We start from the raw sequence: 13550 nt of genomic DNA, 5'->3' as shown, positions 1-13550 counted from the left end.
TACACCGTTGATGACCCCTATTTTTGTGCCACATTGAAAAGTAAATTTTCTAAACGAAGTTTGTAAAGGGTAACGCGAAATGGGTTATTAATTAATTCACTGCCCAAACACAAATAGCCTCGGAATCTGGCTAATGAAAAGCCGGAATGAAGAGGCCTGACAGCATCCAACCGGGTCGATATCGGGATTCAAGTTCACCGTTTCACACGGTAGTGAAAGAGACGAGAAAGCCATTCGGGGCGAATTACATAACGAATAAACCCGACGTGAAAGTCTTTTTACCAGATTGGGAGAGATATGAGATGAGCGCGAAATTCCGAAAGGGTTGTCCCCGGGGAGAGACGATCTGAATGACTACGACATGCGGCTGTATTGGTTCCGTGTCATTTGACTTGCCGATGAGATCTAAGAACGTCTGTCACCCCGAAGAGCATGTTCGACCTCACATCGGTTAAACACTTCCAATTTCCTATTACCTACCTTCACAATCTCCGGTTCCGAGAACTACTCTCATATTTGATCATGAAGATTACAAGGACTTCTTGGCAAAGTGCTCTATCAACATTTATTTAATGATGAGGACCGAAGAGACAAAGATAACTAAAGGAGGATCATGAAATTGTAATAAAAGAATATTATTCGTAGTATAATCCAAAGTGAATAAAAAACAACTTTTTCAAATTTTAATATTGATACTTGAGGCTTCCCGAGTGACAAAAGCTGCATACGGACATAGATCGATCACTGATTATGGCGAGAAGGCGAAACGCCTCGACGAAACAATGAGAGTAAGCAGACCGAAAATGACCAAAAACGACCAACCTATAATTTTTTATTTAATTATGTTAATTGTTTATTATTATTATTAAACCTATTATATTTGGTGGTCTGATTGACCGAATAATTTCTTTCAATTAATTAATCTTTTTATGAGTTATCTTATGAGTTTTCCCTCCTTTTTGCCATTTTTCAAATGTCGAGTAATCGATTTGGATTCTCGATGACAATTGAAATGGCGACGGAGAGCTTTAGTGAAGTGTACTTCAGTTAATTCATTAAATTCACTAATTTCGTGGTCCGCTTGACCAATTAATATTTTTTTTTTCATTTATTTGTTACCTATACATGATAGTATACTATACAAATATGTACTCATGATTAATATATCACACATCACAACACTAGCACTAATGCCAGCACTGCACCCGTAAAACACATGCTTTGAGGAGCCATTGCTGGCACTCAGTGTGCATGATTACGGGTCAAGGAGGTCCCGAGGCTATCGTCGGGTGAGGCGATGTGGTGGGTTGTCAGGCTGGGAATGAGTGGAGAGGACTGGAACAGTATGGTTAGGATGATTCGAAAAGTTAGTGTGGAAGGTTTGCAATCTAGACCGGATTAGTTCGTTGACAAAAGGAATGTTGAGGTCTTTGTGGATAGTGAGGTCAATGATATAATAAGATGCTTTGACAATTTGTCTAAGGACTTTCCATTGGAAGGACTGGATGCGCTGGGTATGGGAAGACTTGGAAGTAGCCCACAGTTCACTCCGTATGTCCGTATAGGTCTTAGTAAAATCTTGTACGGTGTTAGCTTTGTCTTAATTGTCGAAGTCGATTTCGGTCTTAGAAGTCTTCCTAGTAGTCCACGCCTTGTATTAAGTTGTTGTTCCTTAAGTCTTGTAGTGGGGATTCACCTCAGTCTGCTGTCGAGATAGTCCCAGGTATTTTCCAATAGAGTGGAAACTGGTATCTCTTTTTTTATTGATGTACAATGGAGGGCAAGACTGTTTTTTTTTTTTTTTTTTTTTTTTTTTTTTTTTTTTTTTTTTTTTTTTAACGTTAAAGTACACTGAGTGCATTTTTCTTCGTTCAGTCTTGTCCTCCATTGCATCAGTCTTCGATAAACTAAAGGTGTTCCTGGATGTTGGAGGTAGATAGAGGATTCGAGTTGGACAATAGGATTGCGTTGTGAACGGTAAAAGTAAATTATTGGCGAGAATGGACGGGGTTCAACCCAGCCACAAAATGTCTCGAGTACTTTTTTTAAAGATAGTACCTACTCATAGTTAAAGTGTTTTTTTTTTCTATCGAGTACTGTGTGTGAATGCGAATGTGTATATATACGTTGAATGTCTATTCTGTATTTGACAAATTGACGTATTTAGAATCGGGCCATTCAAATGACTGAAAAATTGAAAATTACGCTTGAAAGACCAGATAACAAATTCAAAATACGCAGCGGGCCGGCGATGTCCTCCTCTATTCTCTGAACCTCCCCCATTATGATATACTATCTCTAAGAGCTTAATCCGTTTTGGTGTTAAGAACGATTTTTTAAATCGTAGTTGTTTGCGCTAAAATAGCAGAATTATTTTCAAAGTGTTGACTCCTTTACGTCATACCAAGATAGCCCGTTTCATTTTATATAAGCACTATATTTGAAGAAATAAGAGGTACATTATCGGTAATTATTTCTTTCAGGTCGATATGTTTCTTCCGAATTGATACATGGCGTAATGAAAGTTATATTTCTATAGCGAACTAAGTATCATGCCTTACTTGACTAAGTTCTACTGGTTAAATTGGTGGATTAAATTGCTAAGTGGTCGAGTGTTACTTTTACAAGGCGAACCCCTTAGGGAAACAGGTAAATTGGTTACTGACGAGAAAGGTAAAATTGATTGGGAACGCTGGATCTCCACTGCTTCGATTTACTAACCAAGCCTTGGAAGTGGCTCTGATCTAATTACAGAAACTTCAAAAGACCCGGGCATAGCTGGTGAAAACACCCCAGTTCCTCTTTCAAAGTGCCGGCACTGACAAATTATTCATCCCTCATTTGGCACTCGTATACCCTCAAAGATTCAACTGTCAATTAAGTTACTTTTTAATACTTCCGAGTTTATACTTACTCTGCTTATACCGGCGAGTTGTTTCTCAAGATGTTCTTTCGATTAGACGACGGCGAAGTTGTTTTAAAGTTCGGTCCAGAAATTATAAGACTTTACAAATTTAAGGGGAATCAGGAAATTTCAACTTGGTAAAAGTACTTCAGTGTAAAATCCATATTAATTCTGCTTTATTATAATTATATTATTATATAACAATCTTTGTTGACTTTGTTAATTTAAAGTAGACTGTATTTATGCGGGTGTTAAACAGTTAAATGTCAATACTGCCATGGTGGATTCACTAAATAAAACTTAGTTTAGTGCCACCAAGATGTGGTTTCTATCTTGACTCTTTCCTGAGATATTAACGTTTTTGTGACTATAGTTTAAAATCATTTAACATAAAATCGTAATTTCTCGACTTTAGCATCATTAAAATAAAAATCTGATACTTTATTTGATAAACTATATTAAATTTTTTACAAGATAACGGTTCCGTTGAAAGATTTGCGCTTCCTAATACACCGTAGTCGTCCAAAGAATAACAAATGGCAAAAGCCGATTTTTTTTTTTTTTTTTTTTTAAATACTCAATTGTGGCTTGTGCAAATGACTTTTCCATCAAAATTTTCGGGGATCTGTCTAATATTGCCTTATTTTATACGTATTCTAAGAATATACTCATTTTTACATGTTTTATTACTTTTCTTAGAGAAATCTTTTTTTGGAAGGTTGAAAAACGTGATATCGAACCCAAATAGAGCAGTAAAACAAGAAAATAGCACATGCCATTTTTTTATTTAAAACATTTATTAGTTGGTAACAAAAACCAGATATATTCTTCTCATAAAGTGTACATAATTAAAGAAAAATTACAATAAAAATGAAACTTCATTAAATTATGCATTTCTTGCAAATTAACTGACATATTGCTTGAAATGCTTTTCTTTGTATTGGATCGCGAATGTAGAACAACCGACGTGACTGCATGGAGGACTTCTTCCCTTCTTTTCCTCATGTCATTGCACGTGATTTCAATTATCTCTATGAGCTGTCCCCTCGTTTCCATGGGTGTGCTGTACAATGCACTTTTCAGAATTCCCCTTATTTAAAATCTAGTGGGGATATCATGGCTCCTCTGTGGCCATAATACCATGCAATGAGAAGAATTTTAATTTTAAAATCAGATTTTTTACATAAAATCGTAATTTCTCGACTTTAGCGTCATTAAAATACAAAGTCATTTATTTGATAAACTATATTAATTTTTTTACAAGATAACGGTTCCGTTGAAAGATTTGCGCTTCCTAATACACCGTTGTCGTCCAAAGAATAACAAATGGCAAAACCCACGTTTATTTGGAAATAATCAGTTGTGGCTCGTGTAATGACGTTCCATCAAAATTTTCTGGAATTTCACCAAAGTTGCCTTCCTTTATAAGTATTCAAAGAACATACTAACTTTTACATTTTTTCGAACTTTTCTTACCGAAGTCATCCTGTGCAACCCAAGAACATCGTATATGTCATATTTATTAGTTGGTTACAGATACATTTTTAACCAAATTTATACTAAACTCGATGAAATAAAACGTTACTAAAAACATTCCATTCGGTGATTTTGTAAGTACCGATTTAAATAGTGCCTATTTAGTTACTAATTTCTTGGAAAATAATTTAATATTTTTTTACATTTCGCTAAATCAACCCGGCCAGATCATAGTTGAAATAAAGAATTTGTGGATCAATCTTTTTAGTAACTACTGTTTAATATGTTGATTAAAAGTAGCATGAGTTAAAAATTATAGCACAGAAAATCATTGTTGATCAAATATTATCAACTTATTATTATTATATTATTTTAAGTAATTTTTATGTAAGGTATTAGTTGAGATAAAAAAGTCAGTGTTACGAGTGAGATTCGAACCCACGACCTTCGGCTATATACCCAACTGCTCTACCACTTGAGCTATCGTGACTTCGATCCACTCGGACAGCAATTTCCCATACCAACCCAACCTTTCGAATTTTGCCTCCTTTTTGCCATTTTCCAAATGTCGTTTAATCAGGATTCGATTCTCGGGGAAATATGAAGTGGCCACCGAGAGCTTTAGTGAAGATATACTTCAGTTTAATTATTAAATCCATTATTTTTCATAGTCCGATTGACCAAATAACCTCTTTCAATTACTTAATTTTTATGTAAGGTATTGGTTGAGATAAAAAAGTTTAAAAAAGTAAAAAAGAGATAAAAAAACCCGCTCGCGTCACTCACTTTTTATGTCAGCCAATACCGTACATAAAAATTAATTAATTGAAAAAGGTTATTTGGTCAATCGGACCACAAAATATAATGGTTTATTTTAAGGTTATAATTGATGTACCGTATCAGTCGTGATATTTTCTACATAAGGGCGCATGGGGATACCGAATTTATCTTTTACGTAAACTTGAATTTCAAAAGTAAAAGCAATAGTCTAAAAGTATTGCGTTTAGATGACTTTTAAATAGAGAAGAGCGGATGAAGAAAAGGTGTCAGTTAAACGCGTTTCGACCTTCCACATTTTCATTGTAGATCTTCCCGCTGTTTTCTTTAAGAAATTCTTCACATAAGATGGCACAAAGCAGAAACGAAGTTGATGAAATGGGGTTACTAAATTTACGTAAAATTGAATAACCAAGTAAAAATAATTTACATTGAAATACAAAGATGTACATATTTAAACAAAATGATAAAATAATATAAAAGAGGAAGGAATTGTTTGATTTAATATGGAAACTAAAAAGGAGGCGTCTATCAAAAAACTTAATTATCCTTTTCCTCTGTATGCTAGTATTAAATTTTCATGTTACTCTTTCCGCAATTGATAGTTGGAAAACCCAGGAGGCGAGTTTTTTCCTACCTCTTTCAAAAATTTTTTTCTCTGGCTTAGATCATGTTCCTTGGTTTTTATCTGAGAGGTGTTAACTCTGAAAAAATGATTATGAATAATCCATATTGGAAATAAAATTACTGACCGTTTGATAGAAAGAGCAGGGAATTTACTACCTGTTGAGATCAACATAATGCTTGTTGATATTGGAAGACACCGCCGCGCCGACAGGACATTCATCATAGTCCATCTAAAAATAAGATAAAACAAGTGAATTAGGCACAAAAATCGATCCTCCACCTAGCCTAAGAATACTTCAAGAACTCTCGCAAATTACGGTATACCGTCAAGCCGAACCAATTCTGTTCGTTAAAATATTATATTTTCGACAGCTCCTAAGGGGCTTTTTGGGTTGTATTGGCATCGAAATATACAAACCTATGCCATTTTTACAAACGCTAAAAACAGATCGGATCTGCACATGCATGTAGATTTATATTCACTTATATAAAGAATTCAGCCTGTCACTTCTCGCAGACCACCAGTGATTCCAGCTTTTGTAATTACCGGCGTCCTCGAGAAGCACCTACCCCGGTGATAGGAGTCCGGAATCGGGCCTCGGTCTTATAAGTAATTTTAGCAATGATAGTCAATGACCTAGTAATTTTTAGAAGAAAGCTAGAGTCATTGGCACTACACGAAGATACTAGGAAAGAACAATAAGCCAGAAGGACGCAGTACATCATCATCTATTTCTACCAAAACCATGAAGGAAATACATTTTTTTAGCCTTGTAGTTAGAAGAAAAACGTAAAAACTCAATTAGTTTAGCACTATCATCACAAGCTATTACAACGAAACTCTGTAACATAGTATTAAATAATTTTATCAAAATATTGATTAAAAAATGGTATTTGTTGGTAAATTAGGGAGAAAATTGGGATCAAATATAATTTGTACGAAGTTTTGATAAAATGATTATTTAGAGATCGTGAGATGCGGTCTGGTGTGACGTAGGTTTAGAAAAACATTTTCTTTATCATGCCAACGTTTCGATCTTTATCGGGATCATCTTCAGTGCCGGGGATTTGTAAACATTTTGAAATTATATAAATACATACGAGATATGACTACGAATTTATAAAATGATATACACAATATAGAAATTTTAGTTTTAACCAAACTATTTGAACTTGCTCAAAGTATGTTTTTTTGTGTAGATGTATCGTTACTGGTGTGAATAAGACTGATGTAATTTACAAAATCAATTGTATAAATTGTCCGGCAACATACATGTAATACATCCAAATATCTGAATAAGAGGGTTAAACAACATGTCTATGATTGCAAAACAACCAAACAGAATCCTACAGCAGTGGCTATCCATCATTTTTAATACTAACGCAATTTCGATTTCAAAATCCAAAAATGGTAAACATAGAGCAAAAGAAACATAAACGTAACTTTTTAGAAAGGATTTACATCAACAGAGATGAACACCGCATCAATTACCGAATATACACATTTAAACTCAGTCGTAGTTATGCCGATATCATAAATCAAATTCAATATCAATAACATATAACCCATACAAAACAGTCATTACGCTCCAAACATCGAACAATTCAACATAGTCTAAATCTTAAATAATTTATCTCTCCTTTCCCTAATAATCCCTTATAATAATCCTAATAGGATCCGGACGACAAACCATTACTCCTTTTTTCCATTGTAGGTCCCTTTCACCTCAAACAAGCCGACTCTTCAGAGAAAAATGCATTTGTATCCCTACTACCTTCCCTATTCCTTCAAAATCAAACGTATGTAAACAAAAACATTGACACACTCTCATCACGGCAGAAAACATTGACACATCTGCACAGAAAACACACACTTTGAGTGAGTACAAATTCATTGATTAAATGTAAAAATTTTATGTTGTTTACATCGTTGTATAAATTCATAGTTATATCGTATATGTATTTGTATAATTTAAACAATTTTTATAAATCCCAGGCCCTGAAGATGATTTCAATAAAAATCGAAACTTTGGCAACATTAAAGGTAATGTTTTTCTAAACCTACATCACACCAGACCACATCTCACGATCTATAAATAACCATTCGTTAACGGTCACTAAATACTACACACTTTCATAAAAATTAATAAAATGAATACCTATTAAAAAATTAATATGTTTAAAGCCATAAACCAAGAAAAATTTACTATATCAAAAAGTATGTTAAAAAAATCAAATGATTATTTATGTCAATTGTGATATCAAATTTACAAACAAAACCGGATATTCTTAAGAAACGAGCTCAATTATCATTTTTGACAAAACATATAAAACTCAATCGAGAGGTGAGATAGATAGATAGATTGATAGATGGAGAGGGAGAAAGAGAGAGAGAGAGAGAGAGAGAGAGAGAGAGAGAGTGAGATGGAGAGAATGGCAGTTTCTAATAAGTGAAAAATAATTTAGTACGAGTAAAAATAGGGCGCTTGAGACGACAGTTTTGCAAGAGCGCCACGTCGTGATGGTTAGTATCACAAGAATCCGCTCTTGTTCCCAGTATTATCAGAAGATGAAGCATAAACAAGTTAACATATGTTTTTGCTAATTACAATTTATTTATGCAAAGAAAAACAAATAAATAGATAGATAGATAGAAATTTTACATTTTACGGCACAATTTACATGTATACGCGCTTGAGGTGATTACTTAAAAAGGCAGCTTTTATTATCTACTCTACAGTGTCTCCCTCAGCGCGGGTACTGCGGTCCGTGACAAGTTTTCCCTCGACCCTCTCGTAGTGCTTTTTTTTTTGAGATATACAAAGAATTGGTGAAATAATAAGGGTGCTTGTTGTCTGAATACGGGGCACATGTCTGGAGGGTAATGAAAAGGCGTATGGACGACACAGGACATCCCCACCACCCGACTTGACAACCGCGATCCATCACTCTGAGGCTAAGAATGCAACAAAAAACACGATTAAAAGAAGGAGGAAGCGTCGATGGATTGGGTCGACAGAAAAACTCTTACGTATCAACAACACTGTTGATGGGTGGCCCTTGTAGAAGGGTCATCCTCACCCGGTTAAGAATAGGCCATGCGGGTTTGACACACGGACACTTACTACACCGTGTATGTGTCCGTCTTGCAGAGAAATGTTGCTTGGTGTGTTACACATAATTGATGGTTGCAATTCCTCAGCTCCATACAGGAATGCCACCCGGTTTGCGAATTATGCTTGATCACGGCAGTGAGTATTTGGATCCCCTGTTCCGAATCTTAGAGGAAACGAAATTGTTCTATTGTATATTGTAATAATAGTTGTGTATAGTTTGTGTGCGAATGTATTTATTAGCGTGAATGCGTGATGTGAAAGTGTCGATGGTGGAATATCGAGTACCCCGTCGACCCTCATTTAACGAGTGGTAGATAAAATAGGAGAGAATGTGTGAATCAATGTGTTTGGAACTGTATGCGTTTGGTGGTGAGTTGACCGAGCTGTTCACAGCATCACCCCGTAGCCCAACTTGAGTCTGTCCCCGGAATGCCAAACCCGGAGTGGGTGCTACTCCAGTCTGCCGGCAATTTACTGTAAATAGCAAAAGCTGGAATTGGTCTAGGGAAAGCGAATAGACTCAACACGGCGTTTTTTTGATTGTATGTACATGTGCGGATTTTAGCCTATATAAAGAAACAAATGTTTTGCATTTACAGTATGATACAAAAAACAAAAATTTTCTATAAAATCCTATTCTCCCATCCATAATGTAAAAGTAAAAATATTTGTCTGTTATATCAATATGATATTTGTGGTTTAATCCCAGTTTTCAATGAAACGCTTCTATTTTCCCTGTATAATGCTCAGTGAATGGGGATTAACGCTATGTGCCCTTTCGAGACGTTCATTATCTTAGCTTACCTGCCTGATTTCAAAGCGGACTGAACCTACTCCTGAGCGATTAAGCCTGTTGTGATCTACATAATCCTACTAAGCGAGGGGGTTCGCACTATCTTATCATCTTTAGTCTTCCGAACAGGTTCTGTTATCACATTCTCGAACATACAAGTGTCTGACAACAATATTAGTACCTTTTCTCTTTAAGTATTCTGTATGTTCCTAAAATTGCAATTCCTAAAATACGTCGTGTATTGTTATATATGATGTTTGTAATATACGTCCGCTATGAGTTTCATGTCGTATTTTGTTCGCAATTTGTGTAAGGGCTTTAGAAAATAAATTGATATAACCATTGAGAAAATATGAAAGAATATTAGAAACTAAACAATATTTTCATAGTATGGCTTGATTTAGATTTTATTACATGAAATCTAAAGCAGGACACACTGATATTATTTTCTCTCCGCCCCATCAAAACGAGATAAATATTACCGTTCGTTTGTTCTCGTTTATTAATGTGCAAAATAGAAAGGGAGAGGGTGGGCTGATATCAAAGTAAATTCCTTACAATTTCATAAATCAGAAATGTGTACAATTCGTTTTGTACCCCCTTAATAATACCGTATCCTTTGCCCCCTGGTACGAACAATTCCCTTATAAGAAAGGAACAATTTAAGAAGCCAGACAAAATCTTATATCGCTTGGGTTACAAGTCCTTTTTCGTTAGAAATTTTAGATGATCGAATAATTCAACCTGACCTGGAAACATAATATAGATGAATCCAGAACGATCAGAATGTTGATGTATCAGAAACTCGTCTATAAGAGATTAACCGGGCAGTAACTAACTAAACGAAACGCGAACAACTAAACACAATTTATTATGTTTTCATGCTACTTTCTCATAAGGGGTTGTTGGACCTCTAGCTTAGATGTTATGTTTTTAAGAAAAAGAATAATTCAGGAGGAAATCAGATACAATTTATGATGTACAGATGGCTACAAAACAAATAAAGAAACCAGATGCGTTTCTGTTCGAGCTCTGCAAGAGCGACCAAACTCATTATGGAAGTATAGCTCGGTCTTTCAAGCTAAAATAATGCCATCATAGTCTGTGCCTTCGAAATTAGGCTTTGTGGTCCGATTGTCAAAACAAATTCTTTTCAATTAATTAATCATTAAGTAAGGTATTGGTTGAGATGAAAAAGTCAGTGTCACGAGCGGGATTCGAACCCACGACCTTCCACAAAATACGCCCTCTACCACTTGAGCTATCGTGACTTCGATCCACTTGGACACCAACTTCCCATCTTTCGAATTTTCCCTCTTTTTTGAGATTTTTAAAATGTCGTGTAATCTATTCGATTCTCGGCGACAAATGAAATGGTCACGGAGAGCTTTAGTGAAGTATACTTCATTTGAATAATGACATTTGAAAAATGGCAAAAAAGAGGAAAAATTCAAAAGGTGGGTTGAGGTGGGATGTTGCTGACCGAGTAGATCCAAGTCACGATAGCTCAAGTGGAAGAGCAGCGGCGTATTTTTTCGAAGGTCGTGGGATCGAATCCCGCTCATGACACTGACTTTTTTATCTCAACCAATAACTTACTTTGTTGGTAATTGAAAAAATCTTAAATAAGGTTACACTAAAAAAAATCATAATTTTGGATAGCCAAGTAGCTAGCTATTAAACCATTATCATGTAAAACATCCAAAAAAAATTAGTCAGTGATTGCTTCATGTCGCTTCCAAAATCATAAAAACTTGGTAATAACAACCAGACGAGTACCAGAACACATGGGAATTTTGAGGAGCGAAAAGGCAGACATACCTGGTCAATGGAGGGTCTGCAAGATCGCAATGCCGTATGTGAGTCCTGAACTATTGGCCTTATGATAACAAAATCAAACATAGAATAAAAAATGCAAAATCATAAATGATTATACTCTGCTAGACACAGTACGACAATGCTAAAACAAACCACACCAATACTGACAAACTGACAAGCCGTCATAATGCGGAAGTTTAATATTGTTTTAATTCCTGTCTTAACTACGTTTTACGCAGTCGAAACAATCAAAAATAACAAATCTAAAAATCAAAAGACAATATTTCAGTTTTTACTGGATTCGGAGAACGTTTTTATTTTGCCTGATTGCATAATCATTAAATATTATTTGCCAAAATGTACAGGGTGTTACAGGGAAAAATGTCAATACTGCTATGGTGAATTCACTAAATAAAACTTAGTTCAGTGCCACCAGGACGAGGTTACTATCTTTGACTCATTCCTGAGATTTTTGTGCTTTTTGTCTAAAATCAGATTTTTTAACATAAAATTGTAATTTCTCATAATTAAAATACAAATTTGACCTTTATTTCGCAAAGTACAATTAATTTTCCCCAAGATAATAACATTTCCGATGAAAAGTTCCCGCTACCTAATACACCGGTTTTTTTTTATCCAACAAAATTTTTGAGGATTATTCCAAGAACATACTCAGTTTTACATTCTTGGTGAAATCGTTTTTGCAAGGTTGAGTAACGTGAATCGAACTCAAATAGAGCAGCAACACAAAAAATAGTACATGTCATTCTTTTAAATTAAACATTTATTAGTTGGTACCAAAAACCTGATATATTCTTCTTCTTTCTTTTTATTGGAAATAAATGTGGCTGGTGCAATGACTTTGTATCAAAATCTTCGGGGGATTGAACCAAATTTGCATTATTTTATACGTATTCCGAGATTTCACGTCATTTTTTTAACTGAAACATTTATTAGTTGGTAACAAAAACCAGATATATCCTTCTCATAGTGTACATAATTTAAAAAAATTACAATAAAAATGAAATTATGTCTTTCTTGCAAATTAACTGACGTATTGTTTAAAATGCGAGAGAACAACAACCCAAAAACATCGTGTAAGATTTATTTTTAATGAATAAAAACATTTATTAGTTGGTAACAAATACATATTTATACTAAACTGTATGGGAAAGAAAACATTTCTGAAGGTCACGTTGCGTTCAGTGATTTTGTAAGTACCGGTCTAAATTTTGACTATTTAGTTCATAATTTCTTCGAAAATATTTTAATATATTTTTTTAAATTTACGCTAAATAAACGAGATCAGTTCATAGTTAAAAATAAGAAATTGGTATATATATCGTTTTATTTCTTTTATCTATTGATCTTGACTCTTTCCTAAGATGTTAACGTTTTTGTGATTTTAGTCTGAAATCAGATTTTTTTTTACATAAGATCGTGTACATAAAACATAAATGTGGTTCTTTATTTCGCAAACTACGTTAACGTTAACCTAACGCAGTTGCCGCTCAAAGAATAACAAATGGCTAAACTCATGTTTTTTTGGAATACTAAATGCCTCATGGAATGGCGTTTCCATCAAAATTTTCCAGGATTTAACCTACATTGCCTTCCTTTATAACTATTCCAAGGACATACTTATTTTACATTTTTTAGAACTTGTCTTAGTGGAATCTCTTTTGCAAGGTTGAAAAACGTGATATGTACCTTAATTTTGAAAATGGCAAAAGGAGGGAAAACTCATAAGGTGGGGTTGGGTTGGGGAGTTGATGTCCGAGTGGATCGAGGTCACGATAGCTCAGGTGGTAGAGCAGCATCGTATCAAGCCGAAGGTCGTGGGTTCGAATCCCTCTCGTGCCATTAACTTTTTTTCATCTCAACTAAAAACCTTAACTAATTGAAATGATTTAATTGGCCAAGCGGACCACGATATTAGTGTATGTAAAAATAAGTATGTCCTTGGAATACTTATAAAGAAAGGCAACTTTGGTGCAACACTAGAAAATGTTGATGGAAAACGTCATCATGTGGAAAA

At 34.7% G+C, this 13550-nt stretch overlaps 1 protein-coding gene and 1 long non-coding RNA gene across 15 annotated transcripts in view; one reads left to right on the top strand and one right to left on the bottom strand.

Annotated features, from left to right (window-relative positions):
• The window catches only part of LOC106673761 (potassium channel subfamily T member 2), a 454961-nt gene that overhangs the window by 214112 nt on the left and 227299 nt on the right, over positions 1-13550 (top strand). The window lies entirely within an intron of this gene.
• On the bottom strand, positions 5641-10437 carry LOC106673764. Its single transcript, XR_001341429.2, has 3 exons — positions 9706-10437; positions 5942-6015; positions 5641-5862 (listed from the first exon to the last, which is right to left on the bottom strand). It is a non-coding gene; the product is annotated as an uncharacterized LOC106673764 (long non-coding RNA).

This window comes from Cimex lectularius, unplaced genomic scaffold, assembly GCF_000648675.2.
Source record: "Cimex lectularius strain Harlan isolate CLEC.00 unplaced genomic scaffold, Clec_2.1 scaffold6, whole genome shotgun sequence".
Classification (NCBI taxonomy): Eukaryota; Metazoa; Arthropoda; class Insecta; order Hemiptera; family Cimicidae; genus Cimex; species Cimex lectularius.
Note: the sequence above shows the minus strand (reverse complement) of the source record. Positions and strands in the feature narration are given on the sequence as shown.